Here is a 12,549-nt window from a genome sequence, read left to right on the forward strand (position 1 = left end):
GTGATAAATGTACTTACTGTAAGTCTCTTTGGACAAAATCTCAGCGTCAAAGAGGATTTAACACGTCAGTTTTCTGCATTTGTACATGAAGAAAAGTCCTTTCAAAATAAAAGATACAACTGGCTGAATCATCCAACATGAGATCACACAAAACACTGAGGTGCCCTGAAAGATGTTTATACTGTTTATCCATCAGATCTAAATCATTTATATCCTATATACAGGTGATCCTGTATTCAAAAATGTATTTAAGTAAAAGTTAAAAGTATTAGCCCACTTAAAGTACCAACAGTTAAAGTACTAATATGCTTTAATGGCTCAGTTCAAGCTAATGTATATTATTACTGTTGAATCATAATTATTGATGGACTCATCCTGCTGCATCCTGTTGAGACGGAACTCATTTTAATAACTTCATATAAAGTTCTGAGTATTTTAATCCACCATAAACATACTTTATTTCTTCATTAATGTTATCACATTAAAGTCGTGGTAGGACCATATTTCTCTCTGAGATGTAGTCGAGTGGAAAGCAGGACATCCTCAGGTTGAGTCCAGCCGTAAAGTTTTATTTAAATACAGTAACTTGACTACATTTACATTTATGGCAGAGGTATGCACTCTACTGGGTGCCATTCTAGTTGTTAATGATAAGCACTTGTTAGCTGGTTTTATTAAAGTGCTCTATAAGTAAACAGTTACTAACCTCTTAGTGAATGAACGTCGAGTGTTCTGTCGGCTGATCAGAGGTCAGCAGTGACGTCTGAACAATGACGAGGAGATCAGTAACTGAGCAGGTCTGCTGCTTTCCTACAACTTGATTAATTTTCATTTATCTTCATTTAATGTGCAGTTGGAGGAAGACATGCAGGAACTCAAACAGATTTGATATCAGCTGGACGTTAGTTTTATGTTATAGTCCACCTCAGGCCAGGCCTGGACCGGCCATCTGTCAATACTGGCAGAACCCAGTGAAGCCTGGCCGGTCCTGGACCAGCCTGGGTCGTCACTCGCAGGAAATGTTTAATGAGGGATATTTGGAAAACAAATAACGTACAGCAGGCTGCTCAGCTGACTGCACAAACTAAACTGCACAGCTTTATTTTGGTGCTTTGTCAGGGAGGCCACAGAGAAGTCTCAGAAGCACAAATGTCCCTGAATGCACCACCACTAAAAAAAGCCAACCCCTATAAACAACAGGCCAGTGATATCTATTCATCATCATCATCATCATCATCATCATCGTCGTCAGGACAGAGTTGACTGATCTCACCTCCAGGTCACTGCAGTAACCGTTCTGGAGCTTTCAGTCACATCACATGTTCTTCGTCCATCTTTCTGAGCACTTCACAGATTTCAGATTTGTGCGTCTGTTGAATGAATCAGTTTCCTGAAATACTTGAGCTGAAGTAGTTTGAGAGGTTGGACGAAGTCATCACAGATGGTCCTCACTGACGAGCAGCTCTCAGCGAGCGATGAGGAGCCGGAGGGTCCAGATCAGAAGCTCTTTCATTATTTGTCCTGAACATGTTCTGCAGGGAAAGTTAAGAGGAGATAGAGAAGATGAATTAATATGAGGGCAGAACTCTGGTTATTTCCCTCCAGCGCTTCATTTACCTGCTGCCTCGCGGTGTGCTGAGTGATGCTCTGAGTGTGTGTGTGGTATAAACAGCAGCAGCAGGTTGACAGTTAAATGTGGCCCAGTATCAGCAGAGACACTCCATCACTGAAGTGGTGCTCTGACGCTTTTATTTGGTCTTCCAAATGGATGGTTGGCAAACAGCGTCGCACCACGCAGACGGAGCACAAGCCAAGAACATATCCTTCACCGCTGATGAAAAGATACACTGACATTTGTAAGGATTGTGTCTTTGGGCTTATGAGCGGTTGACATAAATGTCAGCCAAGTGCAGTCAGAGAGCTGGCAGCTGAGATGAGAGCAGAGGAAACACTGCGTTCCTCTACCTACAGACTGCTGAGCCGCCGTCAGCTTCACTCCACATCCACACACACGCAGGGCAGCAGATCTGTGTGCACCTGACATATATGATACTAAGGTTAGCATGATATGAGCTCATACACCACTGTAAACAATGATTACTGTCAGTTTAACGGTAAATTAATGGCTAATAAATGCAGTAACTTGACAGTAGTGTGATAATGTAGATGAAAATCACAGTAGAAACAAGATTCCTGTGATTTTCACAGCAGTTTTCATTGTTTCTGCAGTTAGCAGACACAATATAACTGTAAAAATACAGTACTGTGATGTAAGACTTCATTATGATGCTGTCAGTGTCTTCAGTGGTTTAGGATAAATGCTGCAACACAATATTATTTAATTTCATTGAGGGGCTCAATACACAGAAACATGTCTTAAGAGTGATTCCTGATGAGCCAATAAAAGAACTGGTACAGAGCTGAAGCCCCGCCCACTCCAGTGGACCTCATGGAACCTTATTTTTGTTTGTCAGTTTGTTGTAGTTTAGTGTTCAGCTCAGTGAGCAACATGGTCTCATCAGCACAGCACCAGAACCAACATGGAGCCCACTGGGTCAGAAAAGGTCATGAACAAGAAGAACATCACTATAAATCTGCTTATTCTGACAACTGCAGTTCTGGCTCAGTTCTGTGAGCTGCTCTACAGTGTTGAAGTTACAGGTTCTGGTGAACGTTCAGCGAGACGACAGACATCATGTGATTCATGACACGATTCAAACTGGATCAATACATTCTGTCTCTCTTCACTGCCAGACAAAGATCTGATCAAATCATGTCCATGAAGGGAACAGGAAGGGGCGGGGCTTCAGCTCTCTGTTATGAATTGAGTGGATTTTCAAAATAAAACACACTGCGCAGACTGATCTACAGCACAAAGTCAGAAATATTCACAATAAACACATTTAAAACTGACAAAAACGAAACAATTCACTGACACAGCCCAGTCAGCCATGACACACCTGGCACACTATAAAACTACATGAGGGATACAGAACTTCTGGACTGGACCAGCATGTTAGAGGTTCTACAAACTGACTCACAGGATTCAGCTGGAGGGTAAAAGGCAGAACTGTAAATGTGTTTTCTTATGAAGGTACAAGTTAGTCTAAATGTCACCAGGACATTTCTGCAAAGGTCGTGTTCATTAACTGACTTTCATGTCAGAGGCAGCAGATGTTTCTGAGGGGAGCTGGAGTCACCTGCAGCCGGTCTGTGGGGACAGAACCAGGTGTTTTCACAGAGACCTGCTGGACCTCAGTGCTCATGGAGACTGACACAGGTGAACCCAGGTGCTGCTGGGCACAAACCTTCTGTGACACGAGAAGAATCATCTTCTGGTTTAAGTTAACTTTTATAAAGAAGCTTCTTACTTCAGCAGCAGCAGCAGAACATTCCCAGACACACTGAGTGTTACCTGTGTCCAGGTGCAGGCCATGGACCAAACCACTGTGAGGCTTATGGAGCAGGAGAGGAGGACTTTATATCCTCAGGAGGAGGAGAGGAGGACTTTATATCATCAGCAGGAGGAGAGGAGGACTTTATATCATCAGGAGGAGGAGGAGAGGAGGACTTTATATCCTCAGGAGGAGGAGGAGAGGACTTTATATCATCAGGAGGAGAGGAGGACTTTATATCATCAGGAGGAGGCGAGGAGGACTTTATATCATCAGGAGGAGGAGAGGAGGACTTTATATCATTGGGAGGAGGAGAGGAGGACTTTATATCATTGGGAGGAGGAGAGGAGGACTTTATATCATCAGGAGGAGGAGAGGAGGACTTTATATCCTCAGGAGGAGGAGATGACTTTATATCCTCAGGAGGAGGAGAGGAGGACTTTATATCATCAGGAGGAGGAGAGGAGGACTTTATATCATCAGGAGGAGGAGGAGAGGACTTTATATCATCAGGAGGAGAGGAGGACTTTATATCCTCAGGAGGAGGAGAGGAGGACTTTATATCATTGGGAGGAGGAGAGGAGGACTTTATATCCTCAGGAGGAGGAGAGGAGGACTTTATATCATCAGGAGGAGGAGAGGAGGACTTTATATCATCAGGAGCAGGAGAGGAGGACTTTATATCCTCAGGAGGAGGAGAGGAGGACTTTATATCATCAGGAGGAGGAGGAGAGGACTTTATATCATCAGGAGGAGAGGAGGACTTTATATCATCAGGAGGAGGGGAGGAGGACTTTATATCATCAGGAGGAGGAGAGGACTTTACATCATCAGGAGGAGGGGAGGAGGACTTTATATCATCAGGAGGAGGAGAGGACTTTATATCATCAGGAGGAGGGGAGGATGACTCCATAAATCTGCTTTGAAACCCCCAAAACAGACGCTCCTCACATGTGCAGAACTTGCCTTAGAAACATCACGTTTTAAGGTTTGTTCTGTACATCCATGAGAACACTGCAAATAGGAAGCGCTAACAGCTGATTCTGCAAATATTTTATCAAGTATTTTTAGTTTTTTTGGTCGTTTGTCTGTTTTAAATCAAGTCTCCAGCTGCTTCAGTTGTTTAGCAGAATGCTGCAACTTGACGACGACACTTCACCTGAATTTGTTCTGAGTTCATATCTTTGTGTTATCGAGCAGAGCGCTGCAGTAGAACTTCTCTCTCAGCGTGTGTCGCAGCTACATCAGCACTGTGTGACGATGGTCGAGGTTGGAAGCGTAAACATGTTTGTTTTGAACTGACGTGAATGGAAACCAGCGAGAAGCTTGACAGGAAGAAAACACATTAAATCCATCTGAAACACTCCAGAAGGCTCTCAGGACGTGAAGTACTGCTGCTGTGGTGACAGCGTAGTATTACAGTGAGTATTAAAGTAGTATTATGTGACATGCCATGCAGCCTGATGACGGCGGCAGCAGTCGACTCTCCAAACAACACCGACCTCTCTGAGATAATTGTTGCTGTGCTGAGGCTGTGACCCAGTTCTCTCACTCAGAGCTTCTTTCTCCTCACCAACTAAATAAACACAAGTTTCTCCAGCGAGCCGTCTCGGCTCGGCTCTGGCTACCAGCCGAGCGCACAACCCAGCGATTCTGCAGCAGCCGGCACAAAGAAACAGCTATCAAACGAGTCGTATGTGAACAGAAATAAGGCGACTGCAGCTCCATTCTGCTCCTGTGAATGGGAGGAAAGCGTATTGTTCAGCTGGAGATAATGTGCTGACATAATAATGATTCACTGTGTTTCTGTGTGTCAGAAACATGCAGTGTAGCAGGGAGGAGGCAGCCGTGCTGAACCATATCTCATGTTTGTGCACTCTTTGTGTCTTTGAAGGAGTTGTGCAGGAGTCTCACATCGAGCAGCGTGTGATTACATTCATACAAGCTGCAAAGCAATAATTATCAGCTCGTTAGCCGGCCTGACAAGCTCCACAAGCTAACATTTAACAATTAGCTTTGGATATCTCTGTATTATTACCAACATGACGGGAAATATTCTGCTCACAGGCACTTCAGCAACAAACAGGAGGAGGCGGGTTGGTTTGAACTGGTTGTAACCCTTCAAATTAACAGGAAGAATTAATTAATGTAGATATCAGTGCATGAGGACGACCACGTGTCTGGTAAACTGCAGTTTGGAGTCTGGAGTTAGTGGAACATTTAAGCTGCTGCATGGAATATTTTTACAGTTTGGCGTTCAGTTAGTGAACTCATCCACCCAGAGATCATCTACCGAGTGGACACAGCAGGAGACCAACACTGAGCTGCCTGTCTTCTAAAATCAGATGCCAGCTAACACTGGAGGACCTGAACCACCAGCAGACTGAAAGAAGCTACCAGACCACCATCACACATCCCCACGTTACTATGTTATCTTATGACGCATCATGTTAGAGCTACGTTATGTTACGGTACGTAGCGTAAGGCCTGAGTTTTGCTCACGTTACATTTCCTCATGTTACATCGGACTTCTTTAGTTAACAGTATGTTACATTATGTTTCGTTACATTAGGACCACATTACATTAAGTTACATTGTGGTACGTTACGTTCCGTTACGTTGTGCGATGCTACGTTACATTACATTATGCCTGTGTGATGTCATGTTGTTTCATCATATAACTTTTGGTCCATGTTATCTTATGCCTGGGTTACGTTACTTTCTACCTACATTACATTATGTTGTGCTATGCAACACTACGTTACATTATGCTACACTGTGCCTACTCTACGTTACATAACTCACTCTGAGCCTTTCTTTTTGGTAGCCAGCAGGCTGTAAGTGTATATGAATGCATGTGAGACTACTGCCTAATGTCACAGTCTGATGTGAGCTGTGTGAGCAGTGTGTGTTCAGGGTAGTGAAGGATGTGTGCATCAGTTTCGGTCTGAGATGCTGCTGCTCTAATGTGACCATCTGCAGCAGTGAATGTTGTACATGTCACCTGAACAATCAGCTGAATATGTGCTGTATAATGAAATAATACAGTGGCTGTTCTGCAGGTGCTCTGCTGTGTTACACAGTGTTAGTAGTACTATAATGACACTGACAGATATAATTCGCTCAGACTGCAACAAAACACCTCTTTTCTGATCCTGTGGTGACGCAGCTCTTTGGCAACAGCCGCTCACTTGTTCTAAATTTGAGGATTTAATAGGAATGAATTATTAATCAGTACAATTCAGTCATTCTCAGTCTGATTGTTCTGAACTCCCCTCAGTGTTTGCAAAGCCACTTCATATTAAACCAAACAGACAGTCTGTAATCAGAAGGCTTTAAAGAGTCTGACGGGCAGATTCATTCATCAGATGGATATTTCCCCAGGTGGAGGATCAGCTTCACAGGCTGTTATGAGCTCTGATCCGGAGCAGCGGGAGGAAGAACTCCCCAAAAACATCAGACGGCGTGCTGTTCCTGCCGCGTCCAGCAGAGAAGCATCAAACGCTCGCATCGTATAGCTGCTGCACCAAACACACGGGGCTGATGGGTAACGACAGGCTGTTGTTCTTAAAGACATATTCATACATTTATCCTCTAACCTGAGTGTTTCTCCCCCGGGTCAGCACAAATCCCAGCATGCACCGAGACATTAGTGGCCACAAACCAGCACAGAGACCATTTAACCTGCTGAGACGTCCAAGTCTCACACACACACACACACACACACACACACCAGCTGTGTGTGAAAATCTCTCGCCTCAGAATGAAAATCAAACTTTCATAGCTGTGAGATGTTTGTATTTATTTATTTTAAACTTGGCAGAAGCTGCTGAACGTGTTCTGACTCCTGATGTGAGACTTCAACCGCAGATCTGAGAGGAAAAGAGAGCGATGAGATGAAAGTTCACACTCACAAGATAAAAAGTAAAATATCTGATAAACAAGTCAGTCATAAACAAGAATTATTATATAAAAACTCTCAAATACGAGAAAAGGCATTTAAATTATGAGATGAAATGTCAGAAATATGAATTAAAAGTCAAAATTACAAGATAAAAAGTTATAATTATGAGATACAAATTCATAGAACAGATTTACATAACTTCAACTTTTGTTTGTTCACAGAAGTCTTGTTGTCTTATAATTACGACCATGAAGTGTTTTTTTAAATCATGGCTACATGTTTTTTATAGATTATTATTCTATAACTGGTAGAAAAAGACTTCCATAAAAAAAACCCTTTAATCGAGGAGGAAATAACAAATGTTAAAGAGTTATCAGAAGCTGTGTCTGGTGTTAACGTGACAGAAGAACCAGTGAGTTTGAGCACATGTTGTGTTATTTGTCCTCTGTCACTCCCTGTAGTTCCTCTCTCGGCCACTAGGAGGCGTCAGGCTGTTTCACAGAAGTCTTTTCTCTTCAGAGGAGAAACTGAAGTTTGTGCTCACTAACACATTATTGTGATTATTGTGATTATTGTGATTATTGTGATTTCTCTCACCTGTTTTTAATGGGACAACATGTCGGATCATTAACAGCATCAGTTCTGCTTCCTTTTCATTTGTCACTGCACTAATTGACGTCCACAGCCAGTGAATTAATTCAGCCTAATTATAGCTCCATTTGCAGAAGACTAATTGACACGTAGATCTGTCTGTTGAACGGCCGATTAGAGATGAGATGCATGAAATATTGCATGTATGAGATGAAATGATGGCAGGATCTTAACGATTTAATCAAATATGATAATTAATCAGAGGCGGGAATCTAAAGGCAGGTCGACGACACGAGCTCTGAACACATCGTCCTCAAACAGAAACTCACACAGACCAAACTCCATTCAAAAAACCACACGTTTTATTCTTACTGTCATGAACTACTTCTTACTGATTTGTATACAAATTGTTTTTTTAATTAACTTTTCTCTTTAAAAAGTTGATCTGATAGAAATGGGATGAAAAGATGAATAAACGATTAATTAATCAATTCAATCAATCTTGTAAGTTTGAATAACTGAATGAGATCAGTAAATAATTAATTGATTAATTAATCAATTACTAGAAGAATTAATAAATAAACAGTCAGAGTTACTGATTAATGAGCCAACAAGTGAATAAAAATAAGGAATTAATTACTTTACTTATTTTGATTAATGATTAATGTCACAATTACTCATAATGAATGAATGAGTGAAGAATTAATTAATTCTGTTGTGTGTTGTGTTGTGTTGTGTTGTGATGTGTTGAGGTGTGTGTTGTGTTGTGTGTTGTGTTGTGTGTAGTGTTGTGTTGTGTGGTGTTGTGTTGTGGTGTGTGTTGTGTGTTGTGTTGTGTGTGGTGTTGTGTTGTGTGTTGTGTAGTGTTGTGTGGTGTTGTGTGTTGTGTTGTGTGTGGTGTTGTGTTGTGTGTGCTGTAGTGTGTTGTGTAGTGTTGTGTGGTGTTGTGTTGTGTGTTGTGTTGTGTGTTGCGTTGTGTGTGGTGTTGTGTTGTGTGTGGTGTTGTGTGTTGTGTAGTGTTGTGGTGTGTGTGGTGTTATGTGTTGTGTAGTGTTGTGTTGTGTGTTGTGTAGTGTTGTGTGTTGCGTTGTGTGTTGTGTAGTGTTGTGTTGTGTGTTGTGTAGTGTTGTGTGTTGCGTTGTGTGTTGTGTTGTGTGTGGTGTTATGTGTTGTGTAGTGTTGTGTTGTGTGTTGTGTAGTGTTGTGTGTTGCGTTGTGTGTTGTGTTGTGTGTGGTGTTGTGTGTTGTGTAGTGTTGTGTTGTGTGTTGTGTAGTGTTGTGTGTTGCGTTGTGTGTTGCGTTGTGTGTTGTGTAGTGTTGTGTTGTGTGTTGTGTTGTGTTGTGTGTGGTGTTGTGTAGTGTTGTGTTGTGTGTTGTGTGTTGTGTAGTGTTGTGTTGTGTTGTGTTGTGTGTTGTGTAGTGTTGTGTTGTGTGTGGTGTTGTGTGTTGTGTTGTGTGTTGTGTTGTGTAGTGTAGTGTTGTGTGTTGTGTTGTGTTGTGTTGAGGTGTGTGTAGTGTTGTGTTGTGTAGTGTTGTGTTGTGGTGTGTTGAGGTGTGTGTTGTGTTGTGTGTTGTTGTGTTGTGTGTTGTGTAGTGTTGTGTTGTGTGTGGTGTTGTGTAGTGTTGTGGTGTGTTGAGGTGTGTGTTGTGTTGTGTGTTGTGTAGTGTTGTGTTGTGTGTGGTGTTGTGTAGTGTTGTGGTGTGTGTGGTGTGTTGAGGTGTGTGTAGTGTTGTGTTGTGTGTGGTGTTGTGTAGTGTTGTGTGTTGTGTTGTGGTGTGTTGAGGTGTGTGTTGTGTGTTGTGTTGTGTTGAGGTGTGTGTAGTGTTGTGTTGTGTGTGGTGTTGTGTAGTGTTGTGTTGTGTGTAGTGTTGTGTTGTGTGTGGTGTTGTGTAGTGTTGTGGTGTGTGTGGTGTTGTGTAGTGTTGTGGTGTGTGTGGTGTGTTGAGGTGTGTGTGGTGTTGTGTTGTGTGTTGTGTTGTGGTGTGTTGAGGTGTGTGTTGTGTGTTGCGTTGTGTAGTGTTGTGTTGTGTGTTGTGTAGTGTTGTGTTGTGTGTTGTGGTGTGTTGAGGTGTGTGTTGTGTAGTGTTGTAGTGTGTTGTGTTGTGTGTGGTGTTGTGTGTTGTGTTGTGGTGTGTTGAGGTGTGTGTTGTGTTGTGTGTTGTGTTGTGTTGAGGTGTGTGTAGTGTTGTGTTGTGTGTGGTGTTGTGTAGTGTTGTGTTGTGGTGTGTTGAGGTGTGTGTTGTGTTGTGTGTTGTGTGTGGTGTTGTGTGTTGTGTAGTGTTGTGTTGTGTTGTGTGTTGTGTAGTGTTGTGTTGTGTTGTGTGTGGTGTAGTGTTGTGTTGTGTTGTGTGTTGTGTAGTGTGTTGTGTAGTGTTGTGTTGTGTTGTGTGTGGTGTTGTGTAGTGTTGTAGTGTGTAGTGTTGTGTTGTGTGTTGTGTTGTGTGTTGTGTTGTGTTGAGGTGTGTGTAGTGTTGTGTTGTGTGTGGTGTTGTGTGTTGTTGTGTTGTGGTGTGTTGAGGTGTGTGTTGTGTTGTGTGTTGTTGTGTTGTGTTGTGTGTTGTGTAGTGTTGTGTTGTGTGTGGTGTTGTGTAGTGTTGTAGTGTGTAGTGTTGTGTGTGGTGTTGTGTAGTGTTGTGTGTTGTGTGTTGCCTTGTGTGTGGTGTTGTGTGTTGTGTTGTGTAGTGTTGTAGTGTGTTGTGTTGTGTGTGGTGTTGTGTAGTGTTGTGTTGTGGTGTGTTGTGTTGTGTGTTGTTGTGTTGTGTTGTGTGTTGTGTAGTGTTGTGTTGTGTGTGGTGTTGTGTAGTGTTGTGGTGTGATCAGTAGTGTATCAGCTCTCAGGAGACACCAGCTTTGATTCTGCTCACAGCTCTGAGGTTTGGACCCACACAGCCGGGCCCCGCTGAGCTCTGAGTGCGCGGATCGGCTCGCTCTGAGCCCGCCGGCTGCTCCGGGCTTCAGTGGACCCCTGCTGAGTGAGGGGCCCCCATACTGAGCTGAGGGGCCCTGCATCTTATCAACACACTGTAATTCAGCCTGCACAGCAGGGAGGAGCTGCCGCTATTAAAGCAGCAGCCTGACGGTACCAACACTCGACAGACGCGGTGAAGAGAAAACCTGCTCGGAGCACAAAGATCTGTGAGGTTCTGTTAATATCTGCAGACTCAGATCATCACAGACTGCAGTTATTCAGCTCAAGAGATGCAGAGCCACGTTTACCAGTCAGCAGTTAGAAAAACGATTTGAAAAGATGGTATGTGAACACTTTATAAGCTGAAATCTTCCCTGGAGCTGCTAAGCTACAAGTGTTAGCATGCACAACCAAGAGACATGTTGCTCAGTGAGCTGCAGACATGATGGAGATGATTCAATATGTGTGGCTAATATTAGCTTTTGAGCTGTATTTAACATGGTATTAGCTGCTCGCTGCTAACGTGTGAGCATGGTGAACCTGCCGTTAGCTCACGTGCTAACAGAGTTTACTCCCTGCTGGAAGAAACAGCATAGACACACGTGTGTTTTTCTGCTGGTCCAAGGTGTTTTTTCCAGCAGGGAGCTTACTGTTTTACCTGGATAATTGTTGATTTGACTGAAACGTAATCATTTCACCTGAGATGAAGAGTGGATGCTTGTTAGCAGCGTTTCTTTAAAAGTCAGAATACTAAACTGGACACAAACTGACTCCAGAGAGCCAACGAGCATATTTAGCCCAAAAACTGTTGTGATTGTGTTTATTTCTCTTTATGTATTTTGTTCAAAATGAACTCTGGTCCCTCTGAACTCTTTCTAGCATGTCGATAACAATATCCAAGCTTCCATTTTTGAGCCTAACCATAAAACTGTTCCAACATGAGCAAACACAAAGTGGGATTTGAGCTCCCATCAGTCGGTGTGATGTGTGAGGCCTTAAAGAACCCCTGCGTCTCTCAGCTTCACATGTTGGCTGCCCTGTTCCTTCTACATTATACAGGTTTTCTCTTTTTTCCGCTGCCAAGACTTTCCATTTTCTCCTCGCCAGCTGGTCAAGGGTCTCCTGCTGCCGCTAGGGCCCACAGCTCACTTCCTACTTTCTCCAGCACCTGTTCCTATTTGGCAAAGCCGGCTGGGATCCTGAAAGCTTGGAGACGAGCCATCTGCTGCCCGGCTCTGCAGCATTTTACCCCCCAATCCCTCGAGTCTCTGCATGCATCCTGATTTCTCTTCTGTTTTCAGATGGAGGAAAAGCTGAAATGGACTGGCTGCTAAATCCCAAAATCACCTTCAGCTGAAGGGAGAGGCCGTGCAGGTTAAATCAAAGCAGGACTCGTGTAGCAGAGCTCATTTACCTCCTGCAGGCCGACCGACTGATAACTGTTCTCACCTCAGATCCAGGAAATTATTTTGACCTTCGTGCAGCAACAATGGCTGTAGCATCTCACCCTGACGGACGTGTGGAGAGATGTTCTGAAGCCTCTGAGCTGGAGCCATGAGTTTGAATTCAGGTGTCATGTTACAACTTTAAAGGAGCAGTCTGAAGAAATGTTAATGAGCAGAGAAACATCATCAGTGGCTGATTTATTTCTGCCTGAACAAACTAAATAATCAAACTCTCTTTGTGTCATCACTGAATAAACAAGCTGACCTTAAAGGATGACACAGTTTACACTGTTTCACTTATATGT

At 43.2% G+C, this 12,549-nt stretch overlaps 1 long non-coding RNA gene across 1 annotated transcript; it reads left to right on the forward strand.

Annotated features, from left to right (window-relative positions):
* Positions 1-4,891: 4,891 nt before the first annotated feature.
* Positions 4,892-12,225, forward strand: LOC119032562. The gene is made up of 3 exons (XR_005078946.1): positions 4,892-5,866; positions 6,780-6,942; positions 12,101-12,225. It is a non-coding gene; the product is annotated as an uncharacterized LOC119032562 (long non-coding RNA).
* Positions 12,226-12,549: the final 324 nt, after the last annotated feature.

Source organism: Acanthopagrus latus, chromosome 14 (assembly GCF_904848185.1).
Source record: "Acanthopagrus latus isolate v.2019 chromosome 14, fAcaLat1.1, whole genome shotgun sequence".
Lineage (NCBI taxonomy): Eukaryota > Metazoa > Chordata > Actinopteri > Spariformes > Sparidae > Acanthopagrus > Acanthopagrus latus.